Source organism: Neofelis nebulosa, chromosome 17 (assembly GCF_028018385.1).
Source record: "Neofelis nebulosa isolate mNeoNeb1 chromosome 17, mNeoNeb1.pri, whole genome shotgun sequence".
NCBI classification, from domain to species: Eukaryota; Metazoa; Chordata; class Mammalia; order Carnivora; family Felidae; genus Neofelis; species Neofelis nebulosa.
The window spans coordinates 21,412,587-21,424,957 of NC_080798.1; the positions used below are offsets into that span (position 1 = coordinate 21,412,587).

Consider the following 12,371-nt stretch of genomic DNA (forward strand, 5'->3'; position numbering starts at 1 on the left):
CTGAGTGGATTCTGGGGTGTAAAGGGATGCGACTTTTGTGTAATAAGGCTTGTAAACCTAAACTACGTACTTTAGGCGGCAGTCTTCCGTAGAAGCGGGGATCTGTGCCAACAAGTGAAGACTGATTGAAGAGAGATGGAATGTCATCTTCCAACTTAGTCTTTACCAACAGATCTCAAGGGTAGTTCAATCATGTGGGATTTCAAGCCTGGGTCCTGCCTTTGGGACTCAGCTCCTTTGAAAGACGTGATTCACTGTTTCCAGCTGCAGTCTACCAGGGACAGGGGTCATCACGAGTCTGAGCTCTGTGGGACCATCAGTCCGCTTGGCATGACTTCTGTACTGGAATCATCGCGTGTTGATCTTCCATGCTAAAGTGACACTGCAGAGGGAAACGCCACTATCCCACCCAATCCTGCTGTCCCTGGCACATTTTTAAAGCGAGCTGATCCCGTCGGGGGAAGGAGGATTATACTCGACAATGTGTGAGTTCATAGGGGCCCAAGGCGCTTTAAGTCTCCAGACTTCTGGGTCACGTTTCATGCCTCACTAAGGAGCTGGTTAGTCCTCTGGGGTGGCGTTGTGGAAACCGACACGTCACCTGTCTCCACTCCAACACGTGCACACACAGGCTCCCATATCCACACACACTGGGCGTCTAGCAAAAGCCAAAGAGAAAACCTATTTCCTGCAAATGTTCTAGAGACCCCCTGTTAACTTAGGAAGGTCCCTTTTTTCTTTTTTTTTTTTTTTATAAATTTTTTTTTTTTCAACGTTTTTTATTTATTTTTGGGACAGAGAGAGACAGAGCATGAACGGGGGAGGGGCAGAGAGAGAGGGAGACACAGAATCGGAAACAGGCTCCAGGCTCCGAGCCATCAGCCCAGAGCCTGACGCGGGGCTCGAACTCACAGACCGCGAGATCGTGACCTGGCTGAAGTCGGACGCTTAACCGACTGCGCCACCCAGGCGCCCCAGGTCCCTTTTTTCCACGATGAACTCATTTCCCAAAGATCAGTCAAGGTGTGATCCAGGCATATATTTTCTTTTGCGACCAAGCGGATCTGACCTCTTGCTAATTTTGCCTACAATTAGTTTGCTGTAATTACCGCCACTTACAATTCAGTCTGCTTTCACCAAAAAAAAATTATCGTTCGTGGGGTCATAAAACTCTTTAAAAATTGCCTAATGAAAAATGGAGCCTGGGGAATGTCGCGCAAGATAAGCCCGGCCATTAAATCCCGGACTTCCTGTGTGCACGAGGTAGTAGCTTGGGCTGGGGGCTCCTCGGCAGGGCGTGTGTCTGCGTGTGTGTGCGTGTGCGTGTGCAGGTGCGTGTCTGCGTGTGTGTGGTGGGGATGAGATAAAAGGTAAGATTCCGTGTGAGTGAGAGATAAAAGGTAAGATTCCGAGGAGCCGCTGGCCTGGGAGCGTAAAACCTGGCAGGGCTCAGAGGCTGGGCATCTGGCAAAACAGTTTTCCTCAGTGCGTCGCCACGCGTTCTCAACAAGCCCCGGGCACTTCCCTGAAGAAGATTCTAGTTGCATTAATCCTTATGCTCCCGACCGCACGGGTTGGTCGGGACAGCAAGACGTAAACCGTGGAACAGCACAGGAGAGAACGAAGGGCGCGTTGGGGCAAATGGTGCCCGGAGGTTTGGTTGTGGCCTAGCGGTGCGCTTGGTCTGTGCATAGGATTCTTTGTAAGTTCACAAATTTGAAATGAGGGTTTGTGGCTTCCCTTGAACACTTGGGAGATCTGGCCATCGGCAACCAGCACGTACTGGCTGAAGCCTGTGCTTGGGTTTGCCATGGGCCCTCAGTTGGCCTGTGGCCTCACGCCTCCTTCCCTTTACTGATTCCCTTTTGCCTGCCTGGCCCCCATTCCCAGGCTGGTCCCCACAGTATGCTCTAGGTCCCCAACCTGTCTGGCCTGTGAAGTTAAATCTAGCAAAGCTCCAAAGATCATGGTAGTGCCCCCCTCAAAGGGCTCCCCGTCACATTCACAATAAAATCCAAACTCCTTGGCGGACCCCACGAGGCCACTGCGATCTGCCCCGTCCTGTCCTCTGGGCTCATCTGCCCCATCTCTGCCCCCACTGACCTCACTCCAGCCACACCAGCCACCCCTGAAGGAGCCTGGGCCGCTCCCTACGTGGAGGTCCCCCCATACCTTTGCGTGACTCTATTCCTAGAGGGGATTCCTGGAGAGGCCACCTGCCCACCACCTGCCCCCCTCCCCATGGCTCTCTGCTCACCAGCCTTTATTCGATCATGGTATCCATCACTGTTGACATTAGGCCCCAAGACTAGGGTTCTGATGGAACTCGGCACCTACCAGCTCTATGACCTTGAGCAAGCCACCTAGCCCTTCCGTGTCCCACCCCCCTCATCTGAAATGAGAGAAGATCGTACGGCCTCATGCCCTGGGTATAAGGATGAAGCAAGACAATACTTGTAAAGGGCTTAGAATGGTGTTTGGTAGAGAGAAGCGTTGGCCATTGGCTTTTCTATGATTGCATTCATATAATATTTAATTATATAACTTGTAGAGTTTACATTTACTCTGTAAGAACAATTAGTAGGAGTGTGTTATTTCCTACGAACTGACGCAGAAGCCTGCACCCAGCTCAAACTAGGGATCGAACTGCATGTCCCAACCTGTATTCCACATCGTGCCAGGAAAATGACACACAGTTGTGTGTGAGTGCTGAATATTATCTTTTCATAAATGTATGACCCACAACTTTGTCATCTCCTGCAATACTCTTTATTTATTTACTTCTTTCTTTCTTTCTTTCTTTCTTTCTTTCTTTCTTTCTTTCTTTCTTTCTTTCTTTCTTTAATTTCTATTGATTTTGAGAGAGAGAATGCGCATGCATGCGCACAAGTGGGGACAAGGCAGAGAGAGAGGGGGAGAGAGAGAGAGAGAGAGAGAGAGAGAGTCCCAAGTGGGCTCCACACCGACAGTGCTCAGGACTCAGTGTGTGGAGCCCTGCCGTGTCAATGCAGGGTTTGAACTCAAGAACCGTGAGATCATGACCTGAGCCGAAGTTAGATGTTGGACAGTTAACTGACTGAGCCACCCAGGTGCCCCAGCCTGTAGCACTTTATACAATTAAGGTTGTGCCAAATGGCAAAAGTAACCAACTAAAGCCTGCCTAACTGAAATCAAGAACCCCTGGCCTGACGGGCCCCATTTTGTTCCAGAATTCTCAGGCAAATATAATTGTATTTGCTATGGGATTCCCATGTGCATCACGGAAGGACAGCTTTCCAGCCCACAGAGCCGGCGACTTCATGGTTCGTGCTCAGAATGCCACAGAGCCCTGGCACCTGAGTGTGGGTCATGATAAATGGACTTCTTTTGTTTACATAACTTAAATCTGGGAATTCTTTCCAAGGCAGGAGAGCTCCTTCCAAATTGTCTTTAGGAACAAATAGTTCCTTAGACGCAGTGTTCACTCCCCTTAAGGGAACGGCATCTTTTGTTAAATGGAATTTGTTTCTAGAATGCAGTGCTGGGATTTTGTGCAACTGTGCTCCAGATTCTGTGTCGTTATCACCACTTTTAAGCCCTTTCTTTAAATTATCTTTGATTATTATAATATATATCACTTCGAAGTTATATGATTGTAATAGGTATAGTTCAAAGATAAAATGATATAAAAAAGGTCACAGCAAAAGGTTTTGTATCCATTTTTTCCTTCTCATTCCTCCTACTCCAATATTTTCGTTCAGTTATTTTTTTCATATTTTATTTTTCTGTTTCTAAAAAGTAGTTGAAAAATGAATGGCATATCCTTGGATAAGACCTGATTCTTCTTATTTTTACTATGGATCGACCTTTGTTTATTTGTTTATTTTATTTATTTTTTATTTAAAAATAAGTTGATACCCACTGTTATATTAGTAACAACCTAATGCTTGGACAAGTCTATGCTTACCACAAGTACAGCTACGATCTGTCACCATGCAACACTATTACGATACCATTGACTTTTCCCTATGCTGTGCCTTTCACCTCTGTGACTTATTCATTCCGGAAATGGAAGCCTGTATCTCTGAATCCCTTCACCCATTTTGCCCATCCCCCTCTCCCTTCCCTCTGGCTACCACCGCGTTGTTTTCTGTCTTTATGGTCTACCTCTGCATTTTCTTTGTTTGTTTGCTTTGTGTTTTTAGATTCCACATTCAAGTGAAATCATATGGCATTTGTCATTCTCCACCTGACTTTTCTCACTTAGCATTATGCCTTCCAGGTCTATCCATGTTGTTGCAAATGGCAAGGTTTCATTCATTTTTATGGCTGAGTAATATTTCATTGTGTGCGTGTGTGTGTGTGTGTGTGTGTGTGTGTGTGTATCATATCTCCTTTATCCATCCGTAGAACATGTTTTGAGAAATGACCTATATGAATCAAAGGAGACAATAAATAAAGTTAATGATTCAACATTTATTAAAAAGTGAACATTTGTGGATTTTTAAAGCATCATATACCTTCCCTTTGTTTAGACACAAAATAAAGTGGTCTCTCTCAGCAGTATTCTGTTGGTTTCAGGAGGGCTGGAAGGAAAGAGCTGAGTCCTGAGTTCACCTTGACTCTGGAAATTCCTGATTCATCCACTGGGACTTAAATGGCAACAAACCAGTCATGCATCAGGCACTTCTGGGCATTGACTTTTTTTTCACGCATTTCCCCCTAGGCAACAAGCATTTATTGACTATCTACTGTATGCCCACAACTTTCTCTGTGCTGGGGATACAACAGTATAAAGAGAGTCTGAAGCATCTTCCACCAAAACCTTCTTGACCACCTGCCCCAGGGCTGTTGTGCTGGCCTGGGGACGCAGCAGTTTCTCTCACTTTTATCCCTTTTGTGAGGTCAGCAAAAACGTAAGTGATGTAAGGTCAGCAGTGACAGGTGTCAGAGTGAAAATGAAAGCAGGTGAGGACACAGAGAGCCATGGGGGGAGGTAGAGGGTGAACAGGTGGCCTCTCCAGGAATCTCCTCTAGGAATAGAGTCACACAGAGGTATGGGGGGACCTCCACGTAGGGAGCGGCCCAGGCTCCTTCAGGGGTGGCTGGTGTGGCTGGAGTGAGGTCAGTGGGGGCAGAGATGGGGCAGATGAGCCCAGGGGACAGGACGGGGCAGATCGCAGTGGTCTCGTGGGGTCTGCCAAGGAGTTTGGATTTTATTGTGAATGTGACGGGAAGCCCTTTGAGGGGGGCACTACCATGATCTTTGGAGCTTTGCTAGATTTAACTTCACAGGCCAGACAGGTTGGGGACCTAGAGCATACTGTGGGGACCAGCCTGGGAATGTGGGCCAGGCAGGCAAAGGGAAGGAGGTGTGAGGCCACAGGCCAAGTGAGGGCCCTTGGCAAACCCAAGCACAGGCCTGGGCCTCTGTCTAAAGGGTGAATGCTTTCTTCAATCAGATCCAGAGAGATCAAGAGTATTGGCATATAAGTGGCCCAAAGGAGCCCTTCATCAGCAGTCATCGGCATTTATGTGCCCAGCACTTTTGCAGCCTGTCCCTGTACAGACAACCCACATGCTCAACTTCTAGTGCTAAGTAGGAATCTAGAAATCCTGCCCTGTCCAAGCCTACCAGGTTGCAGAGACATCTGGACTTTCTGGAAAGGCATTGTTTCCTTCCCTCCTCGCCCCCCCCCCAAATTCATGGGCAGGGAACAAGGGTCCGGGTGCAGCTGAGTGTCTCTGCGTGTTAATAGCTTGTGGGTTGTTGCAGGATCCCATGTGGACCTCGGCATCGGTCTGAGGCTGGGAGCGGGTAACATGCCCCGTGGTTATCTATCTTGAGACTCCTTCCCACCCTTTGTTCCCCTAGGGAGCCAGGGTGCCTTAGCACAGGAGCAGGAGCAGAAGTGACCTGGAATGACACCTTGCGTTTCTCCTCTCGGCCCCGAGGGGCCCATGCCCTTGGCTCTGCCCGTGTGCGGTGCGTGTCAGTGCGGTTGAGCTATGGGGCTGTGCTGGCCCCGGGTTCCGAAAGCATCCGTGTGCTGGTGCTTTTCCTGTTCCCTGGCCCTTAGCTGATGCAAACCACCGCAGGGTGCTGACTAGAGGCCTCCAAGCACCCTGCGTCCGCGTTATTACGGCAAACTTAAGAGTAGTAAATAAAAGGAACAAACGAAATAAAAACACAAAATGAAAAAATAATTAAAACAATAACTATTCCATTCATTCTGAGCACCTCATCCAAGATTGCATTAGAAAAAAAACTACAATAAAAACATGCTTTTAATCTGATAGTAAAAAAGCCCAATAAAATAAAAATGAGCTCCATTAATGAAAATAATGGCTCTTACCCCAGCCAGTTAAAATGCTGAGCTTATGCGTTTTGGGGTTTGGGGGAGCTGAGGACGGTTGTTTTCCATGGCTGGTGACAGATTTGCTTCTGTTACGTACTGGAGAGGGCCCCGGCTAATTAGGATGGCTCAATCTGGGATCTTACCTTTTGTGTGAAGCCCAGAGAAATTGGGTAGGAAGACAACAGAGTCCTGGGGAGATGGGCGAAGGGGGAGCTGTGCTCCTTTTTAAGATTTGGACTTCAGAAGGCACTAGAATGTGTAGTTGCGGGCGGGCGTGCGTGCGTGCGTGTGTTTCCTTTCTCTTTCTCTCTTCACCCCCCTCCCTCCGCCTCCCTTCTCATTACTTCAATTTGTGTTTGCCCCTTTTAGGAAGCCACTTTAATTTTCTTGCAGATGACAGGTAAGCCCCACCTCAGACTCTTTTGGATCAACTGGAGGTATAAATAGATAAGTCAACCGTAATAGGACACCTCAGCAAGACCCTCTCCTATTTGTGCTAGAAGAATTGTGCGCTGAGTGGAACCCAGTACTTGGCTCTGGATGGCCCTGCTCAGCACGCCCTTCTCCTGGGGGGGGGGGGGGCGTCCCTTTCCCCACTCCTTTGTAGCCTGTGTTACCAGCCGGAATTGTAATGCCTCGTATATTTCCTTGCTTGGTTCTGAATCCCTTGAGTAGAGCTACAAAAGAAGAAAGGCCAGCGTTCACGGTCCACGTCTTGACCTCTGAAGACTTTGCTGGCAGCTGACCTCACAGAGCCCAGGATGAAACTTGTTCAAAGAAACTCTCTGCCCTTTTAATCAACTCCTCTGCTGCCCTCCCAGGGCCCTGATGCTACTACTACAAGAACTTATTTGTTCAAATGAATATTAACATTGTAATTTAGTACCTAATTACGCTTCTCTAGCCATAACTGGAAATGTGGTATTAAAATCCTTACATGCTCCTTGGCTATCAGCATGTACCTTTGTCAATATCCTGGCATTGCAGAGATTTCTTTAATGTACAATCTCTGGGCTCACGTCTCTCCCTGTCGCTGATCCTCCCCTGTCGCTTGCAGATTTACTCGCTGCTGTTGCAGGTTGCGTTGAGAGCCGCGGTCTTGCTTGAATCAAATAGAGGAGTTCAGCTCCTTCCTAAAGAAGTGTGTGCACACGTGGTTTTCACAAGGGCTTCATCTTCTGTCTGCTCGCAGTCCCAGCCAGGGAACATAAGGTCTTAGGATTCCGCCGTGGGAAAACCCGCCACCTTCAACCGTCGTGCCTGACACATCATAAGTGCTCGATAAAGTTTGCTTCTTTAATACTTTTCACCTTGTTTCGTAATCTCTAGGCCAGTGGTCCTCAGTTCTGGAGGCATATAAGGAAATGTGTATCTTAAAAAAAAAAAATGGTCGTGCCTGGTGTCATGTCAGAACAATGAAATCTGCGCCTCTCTGGTGAGGGCTTCCAGATGGTTCCGACAAGCAAGAAGGATTGAGATCACTGCCACAGGCACGGCTAACATATGTACGTTCCGAGGAGCCACTGTTTCCGGTAGGATCGGTTCCAGTACAGAGCAGCTATTAGCAAATGGTCACAAACAGTTTCTGCTTACAACTTTTCTGTGAACTCTTTAGCATCGCCTGGAAGAGCAGTGGCGAAGGAAGGATGCAGGTTTTACAGTGGTAACAATACTTTTTTTTTTTTTTTAATTTTTTTTTTTTTTTAATGTTTTTTTTTTATTTATTTTTGGGACAGAGAGAGAGACAGAGCATGAACGGGGGAGGGGCAGAGAGAGAGGGAGACACAGAATCTGAAACAGGCTCCACGCTCTGAGCTGTCAGCCCAGAGCCTGACGCGGGGCTCGAACTCACGGACCGCGAGATCGTGACCTGGCTGAAGTCGGATGCTTAACCGACTGCGCCACCCAGGCGCCCCGGTAACAATACTTTTGACGACATCGAGCTATTTCAGAGAAAGACTGTCCTAATAGCGGTTATTTGTGTCTGAAAGAATGTTCGCTGTTCTAACTTCCAAATGTTTTATGCAAGTTCTCCCATCAGGCAAAGCCCCCTGTTGGGAGAGCTGGGTGGACATGTGCACAGCGTGCAGATGGCTCATAACCAGCCCCGCTAGCAAGAGTCAGGAACACATCCAGGGCTTCTGCTTTGGAAACGTCTATTTGCAACCAAGGGAAAAAAGAGAAACACAACAACTGGTATGTCAGTAAGTCACCCTCTAAGAAAACATGTTTTCTGACACCTCCTCCGTGTTCAGAGATAGCCTTTCTGAGCAAAGAGCACCTGTGCGCTAAGGATTATGGTTAGTCTGGGTGCCATGGACTTCCTGTAGGCTGACCCCCTGCCCCACCAACAATCTTCATCCACGTCCTCAGACGCCCTGGGCAGCCCTCTCGCCATGGCACGTGAAATTCCCAAGCACTGTGGAGCGCCTGGATGGCTCAGTCGGTTAAGCATCCGATTCTTGATCTCAGCTCAGGCCCTGATCTCAGGGTCATGAGTTCAAGCTCCATATTGTGCCCTGCAATGGGCGTGAAGCCTACTTTAAATATACATATATAATTCCCAAGCACTGAATGTTTCATCCAGCAGTTTTAGCACCAGATCATTAAGTGGATTTGGGTTAAAGAGTCCCATGCATGAGTCCTTGCACAACGTGAGCTGATTCTGTTCAGGACCAGACCGTAGAATCGCCTGGTGAACGTCCCCAAATGACAGTTGGTCTAGGGCCTGGAGTCTGGAGATTCTGATTCTTAGAGTCCCTCCAGTGATTCAGGCATCCTGGATCCCTGGGACCCCGGCTGGAGCACAATGCTGATGAACGCTTGCTTTGGCCCACGAAGGCCAGTGCAATTCCAGAACGTTCCCCTGCTTGCCCCTTATCAAATTGTCCATTTTGTGCACCATTTTCTTGGTTCCCAACTTGGTGTCGGTGTGTACAGATTTTCTAAAAGTTCTTTGTCTTCATTTTATGTAAATTGTAAATTATAGATCAGCTTTAGTGAACTGTAATTTACCTTAAATTGAATTAAATTTATAATTTATCAGATGTAAGAGCCAACTTTAATGAGTTTTGGTAGATGAATACAGTCACGTATACATTTACCTCCTTAGTCGTAATACAGAACATTTACATCACCCCCTAAAAGTTCCCTTGTGTCTCTTGAAAGCCATTCCCCTTCCCAGCCTTAGACACCAGCAACCACTGTTTGGTTTTCTGTTCCTATAATTTTACCTTTTCTAAAAATTTTACGCAGAATGAATCATGCAGAAGGCAGTCTTTTGTTTCCAGCTTTTTTCACCGGAAATGCGTATCGTCGTGTGTTTGAGATTCAGCTGTTTCTTTCCTTTTTTATTTGCTACTTTGAAAATTATTAATGAATCAATTAGTTTTTAATTGAGCTATGATCGACATCCAACACTATGCCGGTTTCAGACGTATAGATGTCTAGCTCGCGTTTCTTGTCTGTCGATGGCTTATTCTTTTTTCACGGATGAAGAGCATTCTGTTGTACAGATGTATAACTTATCCATTCACAAATTGATGGACATCCATATTATTTCCAGTTTTATGAAATTATAAGCAAATTTGCTATAAACATTCACAGAAAGGTTGCTTTACAAATTCATAAATATCCAGGGATGGGATCGCTGGATTGTGGAATACGTGCATCTTTGAATTTAGGAGAAATGTTAAATTATTTCCAAGATGGCCATGCCAACTTATACACCAAGCAGCGATTTATGGGGGTTCCAGTGTTTTCACCACTTGGCTGGCACTTGATTGCTTTTTTTTCTTTCGTGTTAGCCATTTTAATAGGGGTGTAGTGCCTTCTCATTGTGGTTTTAATTTACATTTCTCTGATGATTAACAATAGTGAACATTTTTCCCATGCTTTTATGCCACTTATATGTTTTCTTTGGTGAAGTGTCCTTTCAAATACTTTGCTCATATGTGCTTTTTTTAAAAGATTAATCAAAAAAATTTTTTTAATCAATTTTTTAAATTTACATCCAAGTTAGCATCTAGTGAAACAGTGATTTCAGGAGTAGATTCCTTAGTGCCCCTCACCCATTTAGCCCATCCCTCCCACAACCTCTCCAGTAACTCTGTTTGTTCTCCATATTTTTTCAATGTTTTTTTTTTTTTTTTATTTTTTTTTTATTTTATTTTTGGGACAGAGAGAGACAGAGCATGAACGGGGAAGGGGCAGAGAGAGGGAGACACACAGAATTGGAAACAGGCTCCAGGCTCCGAGCCATCAGCCCAGAGCCTGACGCGGGGCTCGAACTCACAGACCGCGAGATCGTGACCTGGCTGAAGTCGGACGCTTAACCGACTGCGCCACCCAGGCGCCCCTGTTCTCCATATTTAAGAGTCCCTTATGTTTTGTCCCCCTCCCTGTTTTTATGTTATTTTTGCTTCCCTTCCTTTATGTTCATCTGTTTTGTCTCTTAAAGTCCTCATACAAGTGAAGTCGTATGATATTTGTCTTTCTGTGACTGACTAATTTTGCTTAACATAACATCCTCCAGTTCCATCCAGGTAGTTGCAAATGGGAAGATTTCATTCTTTTTGATTGCTGAGTAATACTCCATTGTATATATACACCACATCTTCTTTATCCATTCATCCATCGATGGACATTTGGGCTCTTTTCATACTTTGGCTATTGTTGATAGTGCTGCTATAAACATGGGGGTGCACATGTCCCTTCGAAACAGCACACCTGTATCCCTTGGGTAAATACCTAGTAGTGTGATTGCTGGATCGTAGGGTAGTTCTGTTTTTAATTTTTTGAGGAACCTCCATATTGTTTTCCAGAATGGCTACACTAGCTTACCTTCCCACCAGCAATGCAAAAGAGATCCTCTTTCTCCACATCCTTGCCAACATCTGTTGTTGCCTGAGTTGTTAATGTTAGCCATTCTGACAGGCATGAGGTGGTATCTCATTGTGGTTTTGATTTGTATTTCCCTGATGATGAGTGACGGACGTGGAGCATTTTTTCATGTGTTGGTTGGCCATCCGGATGTCTTCTTTGGAGAAGTGTCTATTCATGTCTTTTGCCCATTTCTTCACTGGATTACTTGTTTTTTGGGTGTTGAGTTTGATAAGTTCTTTATAGATTTTGGATACTAACCCTTTATCTGATATGTCACTTGCAAATATCTTCTCCCATTCTGTCAGTTGCCTTTTAGTTTTGCTGATTGTTTCCTTCTTGTGCAGAAGTTTTTATTTTGATGAGGTCCCAATAGTTCATTTTTGCTTTTGTTTCCCTTGCCTCCAAAGACGTGTTGAGTAAGAAGTTGGTGCGGCCAAGGTCAAAGAGGTTTTTGCCTGCTTTCTCTTTGAGGATTTTGATGGCTTCCTGTCATAGGTTTAGGTCTTTCATCCATTTCGAGTTCATTTTTGTGTATGGTGTAAGAGAGTGGTCCAGATTCATTTTTCTGCATGCCGCTGTCCAGTTTTCCCAGCACCACTTGCTGAAGAGACTGTCTTTATTACATTGGATATTCTTTCCAGCTTTGTCAAAGATTAGTTGCATATGTGCCTTTTTTTTTAAGGAAAAAAATCAATTTGGGGGACATTGTCATCTTTGCTATGGTTAGTCTTCCAGTGCACAGACACGGCACACCTCCTCACATCTTTTTAAAAAAAAAATTTTTTTTTTTACATTTTTATTCATTTTTGAGAGACAGAGAATGAGTGGAGGAAGGGCAGAGAGAGACTGGAGACACAGGATCTGAAGCAGACTCCAGGCTCCGAGCTGTCAGCACAGAGCCCAATGCAGGGCTCGAACCCACAAACTGTGAGATCATGACCTGAGCCGAAGTCGGACGCTCAACCGACTGAGCCACCTGGGTGCCCCAAGAGATTTTTTTTTTTAGCTGAAATATTATGAGTTGTCTAGGTATACAGGCAGCAAAAAGATAAATTAGTGTATGTATTCCAATGTTCCGGCCATAGATGGAAGGTGGTCCATCCTTCACTATCGGCATGGTGCTCACTTACCTGCAGGTGAGTGCCTTTT

At 45.8% G+C, this 12,371-nt stretch overlaps 1 long non-coding RNA gene across 2 annotated transcripts; it reads left to right on the forward strand.

The window, feature by feature from the left end:
- Positions 1 to 4,952: 4,952 nt before the first annotated feature.
- Positions 4,953 to 9,269, forward strand: LOC131499158 (uncharacterized). Of its 2 annotated transcripts, XR_009255745.1 has the most exons (4): positions 4,953 to 5,034; positions 6,708 to 6,738; positions 7,396 to 7,624; positions 8,380 to 9,269. It is a non-coding gene; the product is annotated as an uncharacterized LOC131499158 (long non-coding RNA). The 2 variants fall into 2 exon arrangements; XR_009255746.1 differs by lacking the exons at positions 7,396 to 7,624; positions 8,380 to 9,269 and adding an exon at positions 7,014 to 7,281.
- Positions 9,270 to 12,371: the final 3,102 nt, after the last annotated feature.